Source organism: Alexandromys fortis, unplaced genomic scaffold, assembly GCF_014885135.2.
Source record: "Alexandromys fortis isolate MF-2015 unplaced genomic scaffold, M_Fortis_MF-2015_v1.1 scaffold_74, whole genome shotgun sequence".
NCBI lineage: Eukaryota > Metazoa > Chordata > Mammalia > Rodentia > Cricetidae > Alexandromys > Alexandromys fortis.
In genome coordinates, this window is record NW_026068008.1 from 3,850,898 (window position 1) to 3,863,574 (window position 12,677).

The window sequence follows — 12,677 nt, forward strand, 5'->3', positions numbered from 1 at the left end:
GAAAAATGGGAAGGGGGAGGGAGAGGAGCAGAGAAAAATATATAGCACAATAAAAACAATAAAAAAAATTAATGACCCGAAGAACAATCTTTAGTAGTTTAACGCACGGTGCCCCAGATATGCTCCTACCCCCCTCAACTCAGCACTTTCCTGTTTTCAAAATTATTTCCTCAAGACACTCTGGAGCCAGGCTCATCAAACCACTGTGGCCAGGGTCCCTTAATTAACAGTGCAAAATTTAAGGATACCTGGGTCTCCTCATCACTTTGAACTTTAGAAGAAACTAGAGAGGATCTCCCAAGGTCTTTTTGCACAGGTTATCTCACCTGAAATCTCCATAGCAACAGAACTGCACACAAACCCTTGGAACACATAACCCTGACAAGACAAGAGAAGACTGGCACAGGCACAGGTGCAACACCAGCTCGCAGGTTAACTTTGCAGCGGCTGCAGGCAGGGGGAGGGGAAACGCTTTTTGTGTCCTCAGGATAGAAGTGATGTGTTCACATTGGGAAACAAGCCTACAGAGCGAAAATACCTAGAAATGTCTACTCCTGTTCCTTAAAAATGTAAGGCTTCATTTAGACATTGTGGCCTTTAAAGTGTGTCTCATACAAGTAATTACCCTCAAGAGGAAATAAGAGCATTGATTTAAAAAAACATTAACCTTTTACCTGGCGTCAAGACTGCTGTGGACGACTGTCATCTCTACTTTTGTTAATGCACCTCTAGAATACAAAAAGGCTTATATCCACTAGCAATAAACCATATTCTTTCTATTTTCCTTTCTTTCCTTTCCAGAAAAGCTATGAGAGCTCATTTCAAGACAACTCTGATCCTCAGCAATCTCTGTACCAATATACATGGAAACAACTGGGTGGTAACCCAAGGCCCACATTTTCTTTACAGTTTGAAGTGGACTACACAGGTCTAGCACTGGAAATAAAGACAGTTAGCTAATGGTGCTATCTATTTAAGTCAGTTCCGTCTGTGGGGGCCAGCCATGATAAGGGTCATGATATGGGCAGGTTACCCAAAGGAAGTCCTTTACTTCCAACCATTATCACCTGCCAGAGTAGGACTCAAGAGGCCTGGGTCTCAGTAGTTTACCCTGAAGCAGTGCCTGGTTGCAGGAAGAACCACAAGCTGAGATTACCTGAGCACCACCCAAAGCAGACCATCCAAAGGAAATGCTTAACATCCCAACTGCTGTAGATAGGATCACCAGCCAGCACACATTCACCAGGACATCCCTAGACAAATGTCAGCCAATCAGGGGTCCTGAACCTCAGAAACCCCTCACCCCCACTTTCACTACTATAAAACCCTATTCCAACTAAGCTTGGGGCTCTCCATTTATCCCAATACGCTGGATATGCAGAGAGACCGAGTTTGCATAAAATAAAGGCTCTTTGCTTTTACATATGGGACTTGGTCTCCTTGTTGGCTTTTGCAAGGACTTCTAAGATTTGGGCATAACACCTTCCTCAGCTGTATGGGGTCAACTCATGCTGGCTCCTCACAGGCAATTCTTAAAACCTAATCCCAACCAGACATTATGTTAATAGGTGAAGACTGGAAAATACACAAAGGAAGGCTTCAGTTTTCTTCACTGTTAAACATCGATCAGGTCCAATCTATTCATTGTACTTTCTGAACAGTCTTTACTGAAATCTAGCTAGACTTTCTAATAAGCCCCACAACTGCATAAACAATAGTCAGTAATAACCATTTAGTTCTCTAAAACATGAGAATCAACCAACCACCATCACTTTGAAGATATTTCTTTTCCAGCAGACTGAGACGGTCTGTGATGACACTGGAAACTTAAGAGACTCTAGCAAGTTCTGAGAAGACAGTCAAGAGGAACTTTTCCCGGTTTGTGATTTTGCTGGGGATTGAAGCACAGGGCCTCTGCATCTGAGTGCACACTCTGCTTGTGTGCTGGAGCCCCAGCCACATGAAGTAGGGCTTAGGAGAACCGAGGCATGGTTGGAGTGTGTGCTGGTGATCCCGCAGAGGCCAGATGCTCAACACTTTCTCCTGAAGGTTATCTTTAACTTGCAGGATCAGAAGTGTACACTACCACTACTGGAGTTTTTTTTCTCCATCTTTTTAATATGTTTCTAAGGACTGAACTGAGGTCCTCATGGCTGCAAGGCAAGCGTTCACTGTGTTTCTCCTTAGTCCCCCTCTGCACCGAGTTCTTGGGGGTAGAAACTGATCATTCGACAGAGACTTTTCCTCTTTTCTAATGCATGTTCTTAATACTGCATTAGCTTGCCCTGCAAATCTTTATGTGCTCTATTCGTGCTCACTTACTATACTGCATTCTAAACTTTTCCGGAAGAATCCATTCCTTTTGGTTCACAAGCTAGAGAGAAGAAAGTGTTATTTATAGTGTCAAGTATTAAATGAGTTTTCTATTTTTTACATTTCACTTCTTATTTAACTTCATTATGGTCACAAAATATACTATCCATGATTTTAGTTCCTTTAAATTTTTTGAGTTTGTTTTATTATACATTTTTTATCCTGCATTTGAATACATTACAGTTTTAAGAATCTTTTGTTTTGTTTTTCTAAAACAGGGTTTCTCTGTGTATCCTTTGTTGTCCTAGAACTCACCAGGCCTGCCTTGAACTGATAGGCATCTGCCTGCCTCTGCCTCCCAAATGCTAGAACTTAAGGCATGCACCACCAATGCCTAAGAATTTTAATTATCCACAGTTTGTACAGATTTTTGCTCATCTAGATATTACATTGACTGTATGTTACCTTATCATAGTATACTGCTGTACTCCTAATTCAAATGAAATATGAAATCTCGACTCTCACATCTTTCTCTTCCTCTTCAATATTTGAGATGTTTTCTCTATGCAAACTAGTATCAGGGACCATACCTTGTTTCAGCCATCAAACACAGTGGTAAACTCGAGAGAGGGGAAAAATTATTCTGTTCACACACATTTTTGTGCTACACAGCCTGTCTTCTTTCTTGACATTCTAAGGATCCTTCTTTTAGTATTAGGATAGCTCTTTTCAGGCAGTATCTTCAAATGGGTCTTCTGGGACACCTTCTTCCCACTTGCCACCCTCTGAGAGGTCCTGACTCAGAGCTCATTACTGAAGTAGGTGTTCTCTGGCTATGGAAGCTGGGTTGACAGTTCTTTGAGCAGATGAAAAATATTTTGCTATGTTTCTGCCTCTGGTCTCTCAGCAGAGATTATTTTCTTGTTGAGCCTATTTTTCCTTTGTTTCAAAAGCATGTTCATAATTGTTAACTGAAATACTTTTCTCACATTTCTGACACTTTAGTGTTTGCTGGATTATCTTGATTAAAGTTTTTCATTCAGTCTGAGATCATCATGGCTTTTTATATTATGAGTGACTTTGATTTGAAACCATTTTTGTGTTACCTTATGAAACGGAATGCCATTGAAAACTCTTTATTTGGCCTTTTCATTAGGGAATCTTAATTGCACAAAATAATAGGTTTCATTATACAATTTTCATGTATGTGTGTCCATTGTACATATTCCTCATTCCTATCTCCCTTCTCCCTCCCATTGGTCCACTTTTTCTTCCCAAATGATTTCTCATTCTCTCACTATTTTTCTCTTAATCTAGATTCTACATATGAGAGAAAATATATTTGTCTTTCTAGTTCTGTTTTAATCCATTTTCCTAATGTGATTTTATTCTTCTTGGATAATTTCACTGTGTATATATACCACAGTTTATCTTTCAATGAGCACTGTGTAGGTTTGAATGAGAATGGCCCCCACAGACTCATATACTTAAATATTTGGTTCTCTGTTGGTTGGAAAGAACTGGGAGGCTTGGCTTTATTGGAAGTGGGGTGGGGTGGGGTGGGGCTTTTAGGTTTCAAAAGTTCATGGCATTCCCAGTTAGCTTTCTCTGCCTGTCTGTGTATATGGATCAAGATGTGAGCTCTCAGCTCCAGTACCATGCATGCGAGCCTACGGCCATGATCCCTGGCATGAGGGTTATGTTCTAACTCCTTGAAACTGTAAGCCCCAAATAAACTCTTGCTTCAACACATCACCTTAGTCATGGAAACTTATCCCAGCAATAGAAAAGTAAAGACAGGCAGCCGGAGTAGCTTTCTTTGGAGTAGAGAATATTGCCCTGTGGTTGCCAGGTCAGGGCAGAAGTCCAGGTCCTCCTATGTCTAACAACAGTAGGCAATGAGGGTTACTTCAGTTTGGTCTGAGATCCATGGGCACCATGGGAGGAACTGATGCTGAGCTTCACTTCTGAAAGCCTTCTAATGTTTCACAGAGCAGAGACGCAGTCTCTCCACAACTTTCGCAGGCACAGGCAGGATGGACCCACACATTTTCTGGGGTGTTCAGCTGAATCACAATGGATGGTGTATTAAGAGCTTTTCTTGCTAGAATTCACCTTCTGGCAAAGACGGGCTTTCCTGGAGCTTGGGAGTTTCAGTTGGCCAGCTTCTTTAGCTTAGACTACATACAACAAAAATGAAAACCCAGGTATTTACCATTCCAAAGGGAAATTCATGACCTGAGGTTTCTGGCCAGTTTTTGTCTTTTCTTCATCTTTTATCCTTGTGATTATGCAAAATCTCTAGAGGTTTTAGCTTCGGTTTAGGGAAAACTATAGAGAGAAGGGGTCTACTTGGCCTTCCCAAACAGAAACCTCCCACTCAACTACTCCTGTCTTCTTAGAGATAACAAGAGAGGCTAGATCCCTCTAAAGCAGCTGATATTCTTGCTACAACTATAAAGCACAAAATATCTTCCTTGTAAAAAGCTTACAAAGAATGTTAAGAATGACTGTAAGATGGTGAATTCTGTGATTTGGTTTCATTTCTCTTGACATGACGTATGCAATAGCGTCAGCAGTGGGATATTTCCACTTGCAACTGGGTAACAGCGTGGATGCTAATGGCTGGCCATCTCTCTGGCTGCTTTCTGCTGTACGTACAATGTGACCACTGAGAACCCTGGAGAAACTCGATTTCAAGAATTCCTTAAGATAATAAAATTAATATCCAGCAAATGAGATTCCAAATCAGTCTCTTTATATCTGCTAATATAATGTTATAGTTTTTTTTAAAATATTTTATTTATTATATTATGTGTATAGCATTCCTTCCACGTGTGCCTGCAAGCCAGAAGGGGGCGCCAGGTCTCATTATAAATGGCTGTAAGCCACCATGTGGTTGCTGGGAATTGAACTGGGGACCTCTGGAAGAGCAGTCAGTGCTCTTAACCTCTGAGCCATCTCTCCAGCCCTAATGTTATAGTTTTATATATAGTTAAATACTTTGATTCTTTTGTGATTTGTCCAATTTACTATAAACTTATGAAACAACTCTTGAGGCTTTTTTCCTATGGCATTTTATCTTCCAGCTGTGATGGTTACTTCTCAGTGTTGACTTGGCTGGAGTAGGAATCTCCTGAGACAGGGCTCTGGGCATGTCAATGAGGTGTTTTCAGAGAGGACTGACCGAGAAGTCAGACTCATGCTGAACGTGGGTGGCACCATCTCACCACCTCATAGGGTCTTAGAGTGAAGAAAAGGCCGAAAAAGAGGAACCTAAGCACTGGCGTTCCCGCGCTCTTCTGGATCTGCCCAGATGTGCCCGGTGGCCTTCTGTTCCTCCTGTCCCAGCTGTAAGCCTCTCCGGCTGTGAAAACTCTCCAATCAGGGGGGCTGTGACCACAAACTGGGCCACAGTAAAACTTCCTCAGGCTGCCTCCTGTCCAGGACGTGGTCACAGTGACAAGGAAAGTGCTGGGTACACTACCCAGTAGAATTCAGGTCTGTGTTTTCAGAAGAACAAATTAATTTTTTCCCCTTTGATAGCTGCTCAGAACTTACTCCAAAATATCACTAGATGAATACACCTGGCTTCTTACTGATTTATCATTTAAGAAATAGCCACACCAGGTCTCCAGCTATCTCCAGTCCACTGATTGCTACGCGGGCTTGTGCTGTGCCAGTGTCATAGCTGGACTAGCAGTACAGACGTGGTGGTCTTGCTCAGCGCATGCTGACGCGGCAGGCTTAGTGGCCCTCAGTACTATCTCAAAGTTTCCCCTGACATTTTCTGTCTATTAGTATGTTTATTTTTGATCTCCAATACTTTATTTTTGTAAAAAATCAAGGCTATAAAAAGCCGAAAGAATACTATGAAGGATAATGGTATATACTTTACCTAGATTCAGAAATTAATATCTTGCCAAACTCTTATCTCCCTTCTGCATTTGGGCATACATATGTGTGTGTGTGTGTGTATGTGTACATTTCCCAAGCACGACTTGCAAAGAAACTTTAAGCATCATGACAGCTTAACACGCTGCTCATAAGAACAAATCCATCATCCTCTCTGGCCACAGTGGTATTATCATTTTCTATAATATCAATCATCCAAGTCCATCATCCTCTATGGCCACAGTGGCATTATTATTTTCTATACTATAATCCAAGTCCATCATCCTCTATGGCCACAGTGGCATTATTATTTTCTATACTATAATCCAAGTCCATCATCCTCTCTGGCCACAGTGGCATTATCATTTTCTATACTATAATCCAAGTCCATCATCCTCTCTCGCCACAGTAGCATTATCGCTTCCTATACTATAATCCAAGTCACTATCAACATTTAGATTCTCATCATTCACTTCATAGCATAAGAAAAGAACTAATCAAGAATCACTAATTAAACTTATCAACTGTAGATGAAACAGACAAAGCAGTAGAGACTAAGACAGTACTGAGTGATCAGGAGCCAGGCCTCCAAGCTGTGTAGCGGCCACTAGGACAGGACAACCCTGCTAAGCTCCTCCTTCTTCCCCATGTGTTCTGCTCTGGTTACTCCTGTCCTGCACATTTTTGTCTTCAGGAAACAAAGCCTTATTTACATAGATTCCCTTTTTAAGGGCTGTGTATCATCTGCCATTACATTGCTTGGTACAACCACCATTGGCCTGTGTGGCCCTGGCTCAAATTTGAACTTGATGGTAATTGTCAACCCTTACCAGAGCCTTTTTTGTTTTAATGGGCATTGGTGTTTCACTTGAATGTAAGTCTGTGTAAAAGTGTCAGATAGCCTGCAACTGGAGTCATAAACAGTTTTGGCTGCCATGGGGAATTGAACCCAGGTCCTCTGGAACAGCCTTAACTGCTGAGCCATCTCTCCAGCCCCAAAGGCTGCTCCTTTTGCCCTAGTGTTTCCCAAACCCTAGCTCCTCGCATTTCATCCCTGCTGTAAGGTAATATTTTTGTACACTGTAAAGATTTGTCACTCGTATTGGTTTGATAAAATACTCATTGGCCAGTGGCCAAGAAGGAAGTATAGGCTAGGCAACCAGACTAGGAGAATTCTGGGAAGAGGAAAGGCAAAGACGTAGTCATCATCCAGAAGCAGAGGAAGCAAGATGAGACTGTCCTATTGAGAAAAGGTACCAAACCACATGGTTTAAACATATAACCATAGTTCTTACTATGGGTTAGTTTAAGTTGTAAGAGCTTGATAGTAATGAGCCTGAGCTAATGGGCCAAACAGTTTATAATTAATATAAGCCTATGTGCGTTTCTTTGGGACTGAATGGCTGAGCGACCAGGTGGGACAGAAACTACACATCCCCTCACCCACAGTTGTTCCCCAGACCCCCTAGTCTATTACAGCAGTTAATGGTTTGCCCTTACCCATGCGCTGGCTAAAACCCAGGAAGCACTTCAGTTCCCCACTCAAGCAAAGTAAACTGGTGGAGTATAAACCAGGGTCTGTAATCCACAGGGTAGGACAAAGTGTTCAGTCTGAACACTTCCTGGGTTATATAGCAAGACCTTGTCTCAAAAATAAAATTAAAGTAAAAACAAAAACAAAATAAAACCAAAACTCTCCTTCCTTTGGGTCAGGCAGCAGGGGCAGCATTTCTTGGCAGTCATTAGCCAGATCCAGAAAGAACCTCAGGAAATTCTATAAAGCAAGGTTCCTGAACCTGTGGCCCAAGAAGAGATCTGTGTGCCAGCAGCAGAAGCAGCTGGACCTGTTGCACAAGTAGTGGTCAAGACAATAAAACACAAAGCTGACTGATGTTAAAAAGAAAACCAAAAAACTCTCAAGATATGTTGTTATATTTAGCAATCTGAATTACCTTAATCTCATCCAAAAATGATGAGAAACTAAAAGAAATTTAGCATTTAGTAAAATGACCACAAACAATAAAGGTAAAAAAGGATTGTTTAAACTTTTTTAAAAATGGGAAATAATTACTAGTTTTTAACAGGTAAGAAAGAGAGAGAGAAGTGATGGAGGTGGGTCTTGTAGTAATAAAGAAACTGCCTCGGCCCTCATAGGACAGAAAATTAGGTAGGCGGAGTAGACAGAAGAGGATGCTGGGAAAAAGAAGCTTAGTCGAGGAGTCGCCATGGTTCTCCCGCTCCAGACAGATGCAGGTTAAGATCCTCCCTGGTAAGCCAGCTCGTGGGCTACACAGAATATTAGAAATGGGTTAGAACAATATGTAAGAGCTAACCAATAAGAAACTGGAACTAGCCGGGCCAGGCAGTGTTTGAAAGAATACAGTTTCCGTGTAATTATTTCTGGGCATAAGCTAGCCATGTGGGCGGCTGGGTGCCGGGGACGCAGCCCTGCCGCTCCTATTTCAACAGATGGCGCCCAGAAGTGATGGGCTAAATCCACTTAAAAACCTGAGAGGGCTTAAGAAGGAGAGAGAGAGAATTTAAGACAGCTTTTTGCTGTTTCTGGGTTGCGTGCCGCAAAGAAATTGTCCTGACTCGGCAGCAGGAAAAAACTGGCTGTTTTAAAATGCCGGCTTTCTGGGCTGTGCCGCCATTGTGATCTCTGTCTGGCTCCGGCGGGAGACAGAGCTTATGAATGGAGCATTTGGATTAAAGTGCTACGATTTGTTTGATGGCAACTAGACTGCTGTGTGCCTAAAAGGGGGACATTGTGTGCCGCAGCTCAGAGGCACAAGCAGCTCCGCCATGCTAATGGTGCAATGTGCAAGGATCAGAGGCACGAGCGGCTCCGCCATGTTGGACTGGGCGGGGCCAGCATACAGTACCTGTTTTTGACCTAGGAATGTCACAGCTTAGATTCTTAAGCGCTTAGTGATTTAAAGGCGCAAAACAAAGTGCTCCTGGATAGTAAAAAAGTTACAGATTCACAATAAAACAGATTCAGACACTGTTGGATAAATGTACGTAGGCTTGGGAAAGAGAAGAAAAAGAATATAAAGAATAAAGTTAATGTCTTAAAAAGAAAAAGGGTAAAGTCTTTAAAGAGACAGAGTACAGAAGTACAGATAGTTATAGATTAAGAGAAATAAAGAAAAATAAGCCACGTAAAAATGGAAAATTCACAGAGAGTCTGGATTATGTACATTGTGTTTTCTTTAAAATTTTTGACTGTGAAGGAGCTAAGTACAGAGAGACATTTCATTATATGGGCTGCCAAGCTAAACCAAAATGGATTTCATGAGGGTATTATGATTTCAGAATTTGGGTCTAAGGATATGATGCTTTGGAGAGGGTCTTCTTTTGTTTTTGCAGAGGATGAGACCCTGTGGATTGCATCTATTCCGATTTGGTATGATAGACCACGCCCTCCTGAAAGGTTGCTGTGAACACCCTCAAAAAATTGCTTCGCTCAATTGCCAACTGAGATGAAACTAGCACACAGGTTATATCATGAACGACCTAATTAACGACGCCCCTATTCAGCAGGAAGCAGTTTGGAGAGAAAAAACTACGCCCATGTTCCCAAATATTGTTTATAAATGTTCTTTTACATTTAAAGGGGGATATGATATAGATATGAATAATTTGCATTGGTATGGATTTTAAGGTCAATTTTGTTATATGTATATGTATTTTTGATCTTGATTAAGGTATTGTGATTGTGTAGTTCATTTAAAAATGTAATGTATAATTAGGAAATATAGGTTGTTAATGGATAATCATCGCTAATAGTTAAGCTTGTAGTCATGTTAATTAGATTTTCTAGATATATAGAGATATATTTCAGTTAGATAGGCATTCTTCATATCTTTCAAAGACTGCAGAATATGGCATTTAAAATATTTTAATAACTTAGGACTTTTCATGACAAGGAGACACGTCTGCTCCTGGCAGCACCAGCTACTTCAAGAGGAAGATGGGCATCGAAGAGGATCCTTATGGAGTTGGATAGTCATTTGGGCAAGAAACTGCTCTTGCCTGGACTGTTGCATAAACTGGACACAGAGAACCCTCAGAGAGAGGACTGCTGAACTTGCCTAAAGGTGAGATGGTCTTTCGGGGTTCCTGATTCATGAAAGAGTCTGCGAGACATTCTGCAGGACACAGCAGAAAATGACTGAACTGTCTTTGAAATTTCCTGCTTCATGGAAATGTCTCTGGATACCATGGGCCTGTAGGCCGAAGATGGATGCCCCAACGGTACAGAGGAACTTTGGGTGACTGTCCAGGCAGCGAGATGTCTCTGTCATTTCTAGAGTTTTCTTATTTCTTGTTTACTTAGGTAATATTATATCCTTCTGGAGTCTTTGATGGAGTTGAAGAATGAATAGTTATAGTTTTCCTTAGTTATGATAAGAGATAAAATAGATATAAATATTGTAACTGTAATTCTTACTTGATAACTGTTTTGTTATATGTAATTTTACTATGTTAAAGTTAAAGCCTTTCTTTTTTGTTTAAACAGAAAAAGGGGAAATGATGTGGGAGTGATTTCTTATTAATAAAGAAACTGCCTTGGCCCATTTTATTGGATAGAAAATTAGGTAGGCGGAGTAGACAGAGGAGAATGCTGGGAAAAAGAAGCTGTGTGAGGAGTCGCCATGGTTCTCCCGCTCCAGACAGACGCAGGTTAAGATCCTCCCTGGTAAGCCAGCTCGTGGGCTACACAGAATATTAGAAATGGGTTAGAACAATATGTAAGAGCTAACCAATAAGAAACTGGAACTAGCCGGGCCAGGCAGTGTTTGAAAGAATACAGTTTCCGTGTAATTATTTCTGGGCATAAGCTAGCCATGTGGGCGGCCGGGTGCCGGGGACGCAGCCCTGCCGCTTCTAATTTCAACAGAGAAGCAGAGGGAGGAAGCTCATTTGGACATGTGCAAGCAATAACATGTCGAGCTCTTATTTCTAAAGCTATTATTATTACTCTTTCAGCACCAGAGGTCCTATGCTAGTTGAATGAGAAATATCATGTACTAGACACCTGGACAAAAGCTTGGCCTCTTCCCAAAGAAGCCTCTATCACAGTCTCTAAAGCCAGGCAACTCCAGCTTTGGCCAACAGGCCTTCAATGTCTACACATGAGGGGAGGTTAGGGAATCATGAAGACAATCTACTTGGCAAGTGTCGGTTTTGCGAGGCAGGCTGACTGCTGGCATCACGATGCCTCCTGTGAACAGCTGGGATGAGATAATACAACTAATAATCTTCAAAATCATTTTTATTTCTAGTGCATTGTATTTGGGCTATAAAAACAGGCTACATTGGCTTTTTGGAACTACCCCTTGGAGGCTAACTTTATGGGACAGTGTACATGGGAGCCAAGGTAAGTAACTGAAGAAAAAACAGAAGTCAGGTATTAGCTCAGATTTTGTGAATACTGAGTAGCTGGGCAATATTAACCAAACAAATAAAGACAAACGTGAATTCCCAGCAATGCTGACACCCAGCAAAAGAGAAAAGGTGGCTGATTTACATCTCCTCCTATTGGAGCTTATGAACACAGAACAGAAAAACGCCGTGTGGTGGCTGCTGGTTTCTGTCTAAATGTGACGTTTTAAACTGAACAAGTATTTATTTAGTGACACTTACAAAAGTCTTCGTACTACCATCAGGAAATAGAAGTAAGTCAATAGTAAAATACAATTTCGTAATATTCCAGGTTCTTTACACACATTTCTTTAAGTGATTCTTATAACACTGTTTATGATGGAAGATCACAGGAAGGGTAGCTGAATGACCTATCAAGGACCCAAGGTTTGACTTAGAGGCTCTGTCCTTCACCACTCAGCGACACTACCTCTCTCAGTCCCTGACTTAAAGAGAACAGACACTTGGAACCGAGATAGTGCATTCAGAGATATTAGAATATGCAGAAGGCTCAGGGACTCACACCCAACACACAAGAGCATCAGAGTTTTCAGGGAATGGTCAGTACTGAAATGGGCTCCGACGGAAGGAGCCGGTACTGAGGACGTGACAGGCAGTCTCTATGAGATGGGCAGTGTGCACAAGTGAGGGACAAGGCAGGAGCTGTAAGGACATGCAGAGCAGTGTGGCTGGAGGGACGGAACGTCAGGAAGAGGGTGGTAGAAAGGACAATGTGTTGGCAACATTACTGCAGAGCCCCAAATTTCTAGCTCAGGGACACATTCTACAGTTCTCCAAGTGGGACACCATCATAAAAATGTAGGTAAATGATTTCAACAGCAGGACGAAAAAAAATGGCACAAGCAGGACTGGAAATGAAGAGACAGACTCCGGACGACTGGGAATTGGACTGGAATAAAAAATAACGGCATTAGTTCCAAGCTCAACAGCAGCTCCAAAAGATACAGCCACATCCTAAGTCCAAACCTGTACACAACCTCATCTGGAAACGGGCCTCTGCTGATGCAATTCTTCAGCAC

The 12,677-nt window shown here is 41.7% G+C and overlaps 1 protein-coding gene and 1 long non-coding RNA gene across 5 annotated transcripts in view; one reads left to right on the top strand and one right to left on the bottom strand.

Annotated features, from left to right (window-relative positions):
• LOC126513379 (uncharacterized) overlaps nt 1-12,677 on the top strand; it is a 1,096,546-nt gene that overhangs the window by 886,425 nt on the left and 197,444 nt on the right. The window contains exon 2 of one of the 2 annotated variants that reach the window (XR_007595308.1): nt 10,311-10,896. This is a non-coding gene — a long non-coding RNA (uncharacterized lncRNA). Of the gene's footprint in view, nt 1-10,310; nt 11,022-12,677 lie in introns of those variants that run through there. The other variant, XR_007595307.1, reaches the window with a different exon arrangement.
• The window catches only part of Znf704 (zinc finger protein 704), a 189,138-nt gene that overhangs the window by 101,008 nt on the left and 75,453 nt on the right, over nt 1-12,677 (bottom strand). The gene's annotated exons all lie outside the window — the stretch shown is intronic.